The sequence below is a fragment of the Coregonus clupeaformis genome, unplaced genomic scaffold (assembly GCF_020615455.1).
Source record: "Coregonus clupeaformis isolate EN_2021a unplaced genomic scaffold, ASM2061545v1 scaf0005, whole genome shotgun sequence".
NCBI lineage: Eukaryota > Metazoa > Chordata > Actinopteri > Salmoniformes > Salmonidae > Coregonus > Coregonus clupeaformis.
Genome location: NW_025533460.1, coordinates 577617 through 590190, shown reverse-complemented (window position 1 = coordinate 590190; position 12574 = coordinate 577617). Strand labels below are relative to the sequence as shown.

Sequence of the window (12574 nt, the reverse complement as noted above, 5' to 3'; positions counted from 1 at the left end):
CAGTGTATCTGTTTCCTGTTTACGGAACCTTGGGACATCTGTCCTACTTATGGAAATCACCATTATAAACATCAACCACTACTCACATTGGATACTGTGAAAGACTGCCACTGTGTCCATCACAGCCTTACTGTGATGCAAACCTGTGTACAAATATTATTTAAAATAATTTCAAATACTTTAGCTGTGCTTGATTGATCTTGCCTGTTGCAATGGAACAATAGAAAAGTCTTAAAAGTGAAAACCCTGCTCACCTGGCACTCCAGGCAGGCTCAAAGCTTTAGAAAAATTTCAAATAGTATTTGAAATTAGGTCTGCTGTGATGTTGGTGTGCCGAAGCCTGTTCCATTTTACGTCACATGAGGGCGCCTTAACAAAAACGGATCAGGACTGTATCATTTAGACTCAGGACATATTGCATGTATTCTGGACCTGTTAACATTTGTTGTGAAAGTAAGCAGTATATGTGATGTTGATGTATTTCCCTTGTTTTGATTCCCTTGAGGTTGATTAGACACATATCCTGGGTAGTGTTTATTACTAGTTATTCTGGAGATGAAAGGATGCGGGATGGGAATAAGTGTGTCCTGTTATTGTATGGGGAAAATGTCATGAGGGACTGACTAGCCCAGTGGAGGCTGCTGAGGGAAGGACGGCTCAAAATAATGTCTGGAATGGAGTCAATGGAATGGTATCAACCACATGGAAACCACGTCTTTGATGTGTTTGATGCCATTCCAAATCCTCCATTCCAGACATTATTAAGAGCCTTCCTGCCATCAGCATTCTCCACTGGACTAGCCATAATAAAAACCTTATCCTACCTCTTATTTCTCCTCCATTTCTAACTCTCTCAAAGCAGTCAAGGGATGTGAGGAGAAAGCAAACTCCCTTGTACATGATATACAAGTGTGCATCTGCATTAGAAGTTCTATATGTGCACAGGGTCACATGATCAAACCACACACTTCTATTTTATCAAAAGTATATAGAGTTCATATGTCTGGAGGTTAGACAAGGGAAATTACCAAGTAAAACACAAAATTACATGGTGGGAAATAAATCACTGAATGACTGGAGCACATGACTTTCTTAGCATTTACCCCACTTGGATATCATCTCAAAGGGGACAAAATAGTATAGTATAGCCTAGTATGCTGTATAGTAGGCTATAGTAGTGTATATATAGTATAGGATAGTAGTCATTAATTTACTATAACAACATAATAGTACCACGGGATGTACTGTAATTATTTAAAAAATGGACCAAGATGGTTCGTTTTGGTTAGTTTTCAAAATAAGATGTGAGGACCACACAGACATTGGCTGCCCCAATGAGAGCGCGGGGAGGCGAGAGCAATTTAAAGCCATGACATCACATTTCCTGACGACCGCTTCCAAATGCGGAAAGATCTCGGAGAGTGACTTTTTTCAAGCTGGCTCTGTCCGAGGAAAACATTGAATGCAGCGTTTTTAAACAATACGGCTTCTCTCTTGACTTAAATATGTATTTTAAGACGTGCCCTATTTAACGTTGGTGCTGCATGTCTCTCCCTATGCACCATTTTTCTAGAATAGGTAAGTGAATGTTATTTTCATCACCATGCTGTTTAGAAAAATGCTTGCGAGTAGGGTGGTGGGACAAACCTTAGACTGGGTATTTAATGTAACGAAGAACGTTGCGAACAATGTATGAGGATGCTACAGAGGTTTGTAGTAGGCTACCGATACTCCCATGTACTTGGCGGTGCCTGTCGTACGTGGTGGCTATATGTAAACACAATGAACCATTAACTGTTATGTCACGTTCATGTCGCTGCATTGATTTAAACGTGAGCAGGAAACCGGTTACTCAGTGAACACGATTTATCGCGCCCAGACGGTCATCACGATGTTATCCCAAATTAAAATCTTGCCATGCATTCGACATCACATAAGATTTGTTTCAATAACAAAAGGCCTATTAAATACCTAAACAAATAGCATTTGCTATAGCCTAAGTGCATGTAAGTTTTGATAGGATACAACACTGGCTGTCATTAGTAACAAGTAGTTTGCTGTTATTGTATATTTTTCCATTTTGGAACATGATACAAACTTGATACTTTTCTGAGGCTACATAACATGAAGGACTACATGGGGCAGATATAGGGCACAACACCTGCTCAAACTACCAGCCTTGATTCTCTCAATAGTTTGTACTCTATAAGGCATGCCACATTTATAAGTGTGCAGTAAGTGTATCTGCCTTTACTTACACAACTACACTCTTACACTGAACCAAAATATAAACACAACATGTAAAGTGTTGGTCCCATGTTTCATGAGCTGTAATAAAAGATCCCAGAAATTTTCCATACACTCAAAAAGCTAATTTCTCTCAAATGTTGTGCACACATTTGTTTACATCCCTGTTAGTGAGCATTTCTTCTTTGCCAAGATAATCCATCCACCTGACAGGTGTGGCATATCAATAAGCTGATTAACAGCATTATAATTACACAGGTGCACCTTGTGCTGGGGACAATAAAAGGCCACTCTAAAATGTTTGTTTTTGTCACACAACACAATGCCACAGATGTCTCAAGGTTTGAAGGAGCGTGCAATTGGGATGCTGACTGCAGGAATGTCCACCAGAGCTGTTGCCAGAATTAAATATTCATTTCTCTACCATAAGCCGCCTCCAACTTCGTTTTAGAGAATTTGGCAGTACGTCCAACCGGCCTCACAACCACAGATCAGGTGTAACCACGCCTGCTTAGGACCTAGCCATCTGGCCTCTTCACCTACGGGATCGTCTGAGACCAGCCACCCAGACATCTTATGAAACTGTGGGTTTGGACAGCTGAATAATTTCTGCACAAACTGTCAGAAACCGTCTCAGGGAAGCTCATCTGCGTGCTCGTCGTCCTCACCAGGGTCTTGACCTGACTGCAGTTAGGTGTTGTAACCGACTTCAGTGGACAAATGCTCACCGATGGCCACTGGCAGGCTAGAGAAGTGTGCTCTTGACTGATGAATCCCGGTTTCAACAGTACTGAGCAGGCGGTGTCGTGTGGGCGAGCGGTTTTCGGATGTCAACATTGTGAACAGAGTTCCCCATGGTGGCGGCGTGGTTATGGTATGGGCAGGCATAAGCTATGGACAACAAACACAATTGCATTTTATCTATGGCAATTTGAATGCACAGAGATACCGTGACGAGATCCTGAAGCCCATTGTCATGCCATTCATCCGCCACCATCACCTCATGTTTCAGCATGATAATGCATGGCCCCATGTTGCATGGATCTGTACACAATGCCTGAAAGCTGAAAATGTCCCAGTTCTTCCAGGGCCTGCATACTCACCGAACATGTTACCCATTGAGCATGTTTGGGAACCTCTGGATCAACGTGTACGAAAACATGTTCCAGTTCCCGCCAATATCCAGCAACTTCGCACAGACATTGAAGAGGAGTGGGACAATGTTCCACAGGCCACAATCAACAGTCTGGTCAACTCTATGCAAAGGAGATGTGTTGCGCTGTATGAGGCAAATGGTGGTCACACCAGATACTGACTGGTTTTCTGATCCACGCCCCTACTTTTTTTAAAAAAGGTACCTGTGACCAACAGATATCTGTATTCCCAGTCGTGAAATCCATAGATTAGGGCCTAATTTATTTATTTCAATTGACTGATGTCCTTATCTGAACTGTAACTCAGTAAATCTTTTAAATTGTTGCATGTTGCGTTTATATTTTTGTTCATTATAGAAAAAAAGGTGTTATCTAGAACCAAAAAGTGTTATTCGGCTGTCCCCATAGGATAACCCTTTGAAGAACCCCTTTCCGTTCCAGGTAGAACCCTTTCCGTTCTAGGTAGATCCCATTGGGTTCCTTTCCACAGAGGGTTCTACATGGAACCCAAAAGAGATTTACCAGGAACCAAAAAGGATTATACTTGAAATCAAAAAGGGTTCATAGCAACAGCCGCAGAATACTTTTTTTCTAAGAGGGTCATTTCCATGTAAAAGGACCCATGAGCACCAACATGTGAAGTTCATACAGATCTTAATTTGAGTCCGTTTTCTACAGCAGGAAAATAATCCTGCAGCAACAGGAAATGTCAATTATTATGTACACTGAACAAAAATATAACACAACGCCACAAATGTCTCAAGTTTTGAAAGGGCGTGCAATTGGCATGCTGACTGCAGGAATGTCCACCAGAGCTGTTGCCAGATAATTGAATATTAATTTCTCTACCATAAGCAGCCTCCAACGTTGTTTTAGAGAATTTGGCAGTACGTCCAACCGGCCTCACAACCGCAGACCAAGTATATGGCATTGTGTGGGCGAGTGGTTTGCTGATTTCAACATTGTAAACAGAGTGCCCCATGGTTGCGGTGGGGTTATGGTATGGGCAGGTATAATCTACAGACAACGAACACAATTGCATTTTATCGATGGCAATTTGAATGCACAGAAATACTGTGACGTCAACTAATCGGAGGGTCAATGGCGCCGGAGGGGATGGCTGCCAATTTACGGGCTCCTAAGCAATTGTGCTATTTAGTGTGTTTATTTCACATTGTTTATAACTTAATTTGTACATAATGTTTCTGCTACCGTCTCTTATGACCGAAAATAGCTTCTGGATATCAGAACAGCGATTACTCACCTCAACTGGACAAAGATTGTTTTATTTTAATGAGTCTGACGCGAAGGATATACTGTTGCTCCCGGACCAGGCCCAAATGCCTGTCATTCGCATGAAGAAAAGACGGAGATACAGGGAGCTCCGTTCGAGACTCTCCTACCAATTGGACATTAAAAACTGTAATATCTTATGTTTCACAGAGTCGTGGCTGAACGACGACACGGATAATATACAGTTGGCTGGGTTTTCCATGCACCAGCAAGACAGAACAGCGACCTCCGGTAAGACGAGGGCTGGTGGTGTATGTCTATTTGTCTATAACAGCTGGTGTGTGATGTCTAATATTAAGGAAGTCTCGAGGTATTGCTCGCCTGAGGTAGAGTACCTCATGATAAGCTGTAGACCACACTACCTACCAAGAGTTTTAATCTATATTTTTCGTAGCTGTCTATTTACCACTACAATGGCCGATGCTGGCACTAAGACCACACGCAACGAGCTGTATAAGGCCATAAGCAAACAAGAAAATGCTCATCCAGAAGCGGCACTCCTAGTGGCCGGGGACTTTAATGCAGGCAAACTTAAATCCGTTTTACGTAATTTCTACCAGCAGGAAAAAAACTCTAGACCACCTTTACTCCACACACAGAGACGCGTACAAAGCTCTCCCTTGCCCTCCATTTGGAAAATCGGACCATAATTCTGTTGTCCTGATTCCTGTTTACAAGCAAAAACTAAAGCAGGAAGTACCAGTGACTCACTCAATATGGAAGTGGTCAGATGACACGCATGCTACGCTACAGGACTGTTTTGCTAGCACAGACTGGAATATGTTCCGGGATTCATCCAATGGCATTGAGGAGTATACCACTTCAGTCACCGGCTTCATCAATAAGTGCATCGACGACGTCGTCCCCACAGTGACCGTACGTACGTACACTACCGTTCAAAAGTTTGGGGTCACTTAGAAATGTCCTTGATTTCGAAAGAAAAGCAATTTTTTTCCCATTAAAAGAACATCAAATTGATCAGAAATACAGTGTAGACATTGTTAATGTTGTAAATGGCTATTGTAGCTGGAAATGGCTGATTTATAATGGAATATCTACATAGGCCTACAGTGGCCCATTATCAGCAACCATCAGTCCTGTGTTCCAATGGCACGTTGTGTTTGCTAATCCAAGTTTATCATTTTAAAAGGCTAATTGATCATTAGAAAACCATTTTGCAATTATGCTAGCACAGCTGAAAACTGTTGTGCTGATTAAAGAAGCAATACTGTCACGCCCTGACCTTAGATATCCCTTTTATTCTCTATTTGGTTAGGTCAGGGTGTGATTTGGGTGGGCATTCTAGTTTTTCTATTTCTTTGTTGGCCGGGTATGGTTCCCAATCAGAGGCAGCTGTCTATCGTTGTCTCTGATTGGGGCTCATACTTAGGCAGCCCTTTTCCCACCTTAGTTTGTGTGGTCTTGTTTTTGTATGGTTGCTTTGTAGCCTGCAGAACTTTGTATTTCGTTGTTTTGTCTGTGTTTCATTTAATAAATTAATATGTTCGCCTACCACGCTGCACCTTGGTCCGAGCCTTCAATCAACGAACGTGACAGAAGATCCCACCACAAACGGACCAATCAGCGTGGCCGGGAGGAGCAGACGTTTTGGACATGGGAGGATCAACGGCGACTCCGAAGTTCACGACCACGACAGAAGCCTGAGAGGCAGCGGCCAAATTTTTTTTGGGGGGGGCACACAGGGTGGTTGGCGGAGCCAGGTTTCAGACCAGAGCCAACTCCCCGCACTCGCTTTGTGGAGCGTGTGACCGTTCAGGCGCCATGTTATGCAGTGATGTGCACCGTGTCTCCAGTGCGTCTTCGTAGCCCAGTGCGTCCGGTGCCAGCGCCCCGCACTTGCAAAGCCTTCGGTGATGATCCATGGCAGAAAGCCTCCAGTGATGATCCATGGCAGAAAGCCTCCAGTGATGATCCATGGCAGAAAGCCTCCAGTGATGATCCATGGCACGAAGCCTCCAGTGATGATCCATGGCACGAAGCCTCCAGTGATGATCCATGGCACGAAGCCTCCAGTAATGATCCATGGCACGAAGCCTCCAGCGACGGTCTGCAGGTCAGAGTCTCCAGCGACGGTCGGCAGTTCAGAGCCTCCGGTGACGATCTACGGTCCGGTTCCTCCGGCGACGATTCACGGTCCGGAGCTTCCGGCGACGATCCCCGCACCAGAGTCGCCAACGAAGATGGCGGATCCGCGAGCGGAGCGGGGTCTACGTCCCGCACCAGAGCTGCCACCGAGGCTAGATGCCCACCCGGACCCTACCCTAATGAGTCAGGTTTTGCGGCCGGAGTCCGCACCTTTGTGTGTGGGGGGGGGGGGGTACTGTCACGCCCTGACCTTAGATATCCCTTTTATTCTCTATTTGGTTAGGTCAGGGTGTGATTTGGGTGGGCATTCTAGTTTTTCTATTTTTTTTTTTAGCCGGGTATGGTTCCCAATCAGAGGCAGCTGTCTATCGTTGTCTCTGATTGGGGCTCATACTTAGGCAGCCTTTTTCCCACCTTAGTTTGTGGGATCTTGTTTTTGTATGGTTGCTTTGTAGCCTGCAGAACTTTACATTCGTGTGTATTTCGTTGTTTTGTCTGTGTTTCATTTAATAAATTAATATGTTCGCCTACCACGCTGCACCTTGGTCCGAGCCTTCAATCAACGAACGTGACAAATACAACTGGCCTTCTTGAGACTAGTTGAGTTTCTGGAGTATCAGCAATTGTGGTTCGATTACAGGATCAAAATGGCCAGAAACAAATAACTTTCTTCTGAAACTCGTCAGTCTATTCTTGTTCTGAGAAATGAAGGCTATTCCATGTGAGAAATTGCCAATAAACTGAAGATCTCGTACAACGCTGTGTACTACTCCCTTCACAGGACAGCGCAAACTGGCTCTAACCAGAATAGAAAGCGGAGTGGGAGGCCCCGGTGCACAACTGAGCAAGAGGACAAATACATTGGTGTCTAGTTTGAGAAACAGACTCTTCACCTCTTCACTGTTGACGTTGAGACTGGTGTTTTGCGGGTACTATTTAATTAAGCTGCCAGTTGAGGACCTGTGAGGAGTCTGTTTCTCAAACAAGACACTAATGTATTTGTCCTCTTGCTCAGTTGTGCACCGGGGCCTCCCACTCCTCTTTCTATTCTGGTTAGAGCCAGTTTGCGCTGTTCTGTGAAGGGAGTAGTACACAGCATTGTACGAGATCTTCTGTTTCTTGGCAATTTCTCGCATGGAATAGCCTTCATATTTGTTTCTGGCCATTTTGATCCTGTAATCGAACCCACAATTGCTGATGTTCCAGATACTCAACTAGTCTCAAGAAGGCCAGTTTTATTGCTTTTTTAAATCAGCACAACAGTTTTTAGCTGTACTAACATAATTGCAAAAGGGTTTAGACTTTTAAAATTATAAACTTGGATTAGCAAACACAACGTGCCATTGGAACACAGGACTGATGGTTGCTGATAATGGGCCTCTGTACGCCTCTGTAGATATTCCATTAAAATCAGCCGTTTCCAGCTACAATAGCCATTTACAACATTAACAATGTCTACACTGTATTTCTGATAAATTTGATGTTATTTTAATGGACAACAAAATTGCTTTTCTTTCGAAAACAAGGACATTTCTAAGTGACCCCAAACTTTTGAACGGTAGCGTACATATCCCAACCAGAAGCCATGGATTACAGGCAACATCCGCACCGAGCTAAAGGCTAGAGCTGACACTTTCAACGAGCTGGACACTAATCCGGACGCTTACAAGAAATTCCGCTATGCCCTCAGACGAACCATCAAACAGGCAAAGCGTCAATACAGGACAAAGATTGAATCCTACTACACCGGCTCAGATGCTCGTCGGATGTGGCAGGGCTTGCAAACTATTACGGACTACAAAGGGAAACCCAGCCGCGAGCTGCCCAGTGACGCGAGCCTACCAGACGGGCTAAATGCCTTATGCTCGCTTCAAGGCAAGCAACACTGATGCATGCATGAGAGCACCAGCTGTTCCGGACGACTGTGTGATCACGCTCTCCGTAGCCGATGTGAGCAAGACCTTTAAACAGGTCAACATTCACAAGACCACGGGGCCAGGCGGATTACCAGGACGTGTACTCAGAGCATGCACGGACCAACTGGCAAGTGTCTTCATTGACATTTTCAACCTCTCCCTGACAGTCTGTAATACCTACATATTTCAAGTAGACCACCATAGTCCCTGTGCCCAAGAAAGCGAAGGTAACCTGCCTAAATGACTACCACCCCGTAGCACTCACGTTGGTAGCCATGAAGTGCTTTGAAACGCTGGTCACGGCTCACATCAACACCATCATTCCGAAAACTCTAGACCCACTCAATTCGCATACTGCCCCAACAGATCCACAGATGGCGCAACCTCAATTGCACTATACACTGCCCTTTCCCACCTGGACAAAAGGAACACCTATGTGAAAATGCTGTTCATTGACTACTGCTCAGCGTTCAACACCATAGTGCCCACAAAGCTCATCACTAAGCTAATGACCCTGGGACTAAACACCTCCCTCTGCAACTGGATCCTGGACTTCTTGACGGGCCGCCCCCAGGTGGTAAGGGTAGGCAACAACCCATCTGCCACGCTGATCCTCAACACAAGGGCCCCTCAGGGGTGCGTGCTTAGTCCCTTCCTGTACTCCCTGTTCACCCATGACTGCGTGGCCAAGCACGACTCCAACACATTTACATCATTTAGCAGACGCTCTTATCCAGAGTGACTTACAAATTGGTGCATTCAACTTATGATAGCAAGTGGGACAACCACTTTTTTTATTCTTTTTTTTTTTAATGGGGGGCTAACACCATCATTAAGTTTGCTGACGACACAACGGTGGTAGGCCTGATCACCGTCAATGATGAGACAGCCTATAGGGAGAAGGTCAGAGACCGTGGTGCCAGGGAAATAACCTCTTCCCTCAACGTGAGCAAGACAAAGGAGCTGATCGTGGACTACAGGAAAAGGAAGTTCAAACATGCCCCCATTCTCATCGACTGGGCTGTAGTGGAGCGGGTCGAAAGCTTGAAGTTCCTCGGTGTCCACATCACCAACGAACTATCATGGTCCAAACACACCAAGATAGTTGTGAAGAGGGCACGACAATGCCTATTTCCCCTCAGGAGACTGATAAGAGTTGGCATGGGTCCCCAGATCCTCAAAAAGAGTGTAGTGCGTACGGCCCAGTACATCACTGGGGCCAAGCTTCCTGCAATACAGGACCTCTATACTAGGCGGTGTCAGAGGAAGGCCCAAAAAATTGGCAAAGACTCCAGTCACCCAAGTCAGACTGTTCTCTCTGCTACCGCACGGCAAGCGGTACCGGAGCACCAAGTCTAGGTCCAAAAACAGCTTCTACCCCCAAGCCATAAGACTGCTGAACAATTAATCAAATGGCCACCCGGACTATTTGCATTGACTATGCATAGTCACTTTACCCCTACCTACATATACAAATTACCTTGAGTAACCTGTACCCCGCTCATTGACTCGCTACCGGTACCCCCTGGATATACAGTGCGTTCGGAAAGTATTCAGACACCTTCACTATTTCCACATTTTGTTACGTTACAGCTTTATTCTAAATTGGATTTAAAAAATCATCCTCATCAATCTACACACAATACTCCATAATGAAAAAGTGAAGAAAAAAATACATTTACATAAGTATTCAGACCCTTTGCAATGAGACACAAATTGAGCTCAGGTGCATCCTGTTTCCATTGATCATCTATGAGATGTTTCTACAACTTGATTGGAGTCCACCAAGGCACACACCTGTCTATATAAGGTCACACAGTTGACAGTGCATGTCACAGCAAAAACCAAGCCATGAGGTCGAAGGAATTGCCGTAGAGCTCTGAGACAGGATTGTGTCGAGGCACAGATCTGGGGAAGGGTACCAAACAATTTCTGCAGCATTGAAGGTCCCCAAGAACACAGTGGCCTCCATCATTCTTACATGGAAGCAGTTTGGAACCACCAAGACTCTTCCTAGAGCTGGCCGCCCGGCCAAACAGAGCAATCGGGGGAGAAGGGCCTTGGTCAGTGAGGTGACCAAGAACCTGATGGTCACTCTGACAGCCCTCTTGGAGTTTGCCAAAAGGCACCTAAAGACTCTCAGACCATGAGAAACAAGATTCTCTGGTCTGATAAAACCAAGATTGAACTCTTTGGCCTGAATGCCCAAATCAAATTGTATTGATCACATACACATTTAGCAGATGTTATTGCGGGTGTAGCGAAATGCTTGTGTTTCTAGCTCCAACAGTGCTGTAATATCCAAGCGTCACACCTGGAGGAAACCTGGCACCATCCCTACGGTGAAGCATGGTGGTGGCAGCATCATGCTGTGGGGATGTTTTTCAGCAGCAGGGACTGGGAGACTAGTCAGGATCGAGGGAAAAATGAACGGAGCGAAGTATAGAGAGATCCTTGATGAAAACCTGCTCCAGAGCGCTCAGAACATCAGATTGGGGCGAAGGTTCACCTTCCAACAGGACAACGACCCGAAGCACACAGCCAAGACAATGCAGGAGTGGCTTCGGGTCAAGTCTCTGAATGTCCTTGAGTGGCCCACCCAGAGCCCAGACTTGAACCCGATCGAACATCTCTGGAGAGACCTGAAAATAGCTGTGCAGCGACGCTCCCCATCCAACCTGACAGAGCTTGAGAGGATTTGCAGAGAAGAATGGGAGAAACTCCCCAAATACAGGTGTGCCAAGCTTGTAGCGTCATACAAAAGAAGACTCAAGGTTGTAATCGCTGCCAAAGGTGCTTCAACAAAGTACTGAGTAAAGGGTCTCAATACTTATATAAATGTGATATTTCAGTTTTTTATTTTTAATACATTTGCACACATTTCTAAAAACCTGTTTTTACTTTCACATTATGGGGTATTGTGTGTAGATTGATGAGGGGAAGAAAACTATTTAATCCATTTTAGATTAAGGCTGTAACGTAACAACATTATGAAAAAATCAAGGAGTCTGAATACTTTCCGACAACAATATATCCATAGGAAAGTATTTTTAAACCAACTTGTCAAAGTGCTGGTAGTGCGTTCAGATTCCTATCACATGAAGCATGTGCACAACCATGTAAACGTGCACGAGTGTCACGCCCTGACCTCTAGAACTCTAGTTAGTTTGGTCAGGGTGTGCATGTTTAGTTCTATGTTGTATATCTATGGTTAGATTCTAGTTGTTTGACTTCTATGTTTGGCCGGGTATGATTCCCAATCAGAGGCAGCTGTCACTCGTTGTCTCTGATTGGGGATCATACTTAAGTAGCCTGGTTGCAGTCCTTGTTTGTGGGATCTTGTTCCATGTAGGCTGGTTGTTGTATAGCCCATAGGACTTTCACGTCACGTTGTTTTTGTATGTTTATTCTAATAATTAAACATGTACGCATACCACACTGCACCTTGGTCTGACCCATCTCTCAACGTCCGTGACAACGAGTTTGGCAAGTATGCATGTATTTACATCGTGTGCACATGCATCATGTGATATAAATATGAACGCGCTACCAGCACTTTGACAAGTTGGTTTAAAAATACTTTCCTGTGGATATATTGTTGTACTTGGTACAGTAAGTACAAATATAATTGTATTCAACATTCCGGCTTGGAGGACCTGAGAAGACCATTTCCAGAATCAAACACTGTAATGTCCCAGATGTTGGTGGATTTAGAAATTCACCCATCTGGTCTCCAGGCAAGACACCATTTTCAACTTTACATATCATTGGTCAATAACCATAATTGGATTGGTGTATTCGTCTCTCTATTTGATCAAAAGGGGAATAACTCAATTGGTGATCTTGTGCTTGCATGTT

The 12574-nt window shown here is 44.5% G+C and overlaps 1 protein-coding gene across 1 annotated transcript in view; it reads left to right on the top strand.

Annotated features, from left to right (window-relative positions):
* Window positions 1-1410: 1410 nt before the first annotated feature.
* LOC121577823 (nck-associated protein 5-like) overlaps window positions 1411-12574 on the top strand; it is a 118343-nt gene continuing 107179 nt past the window's right edge. The window contains exon 1 of the mRNA XM_041891740.2: window positions 1411-1578. The gene's annotated coding sequence lies outside the window, so the exon portion shown is untranslated. The remainder of the gene's footprint in view (window positions 1579-12574) is intronic.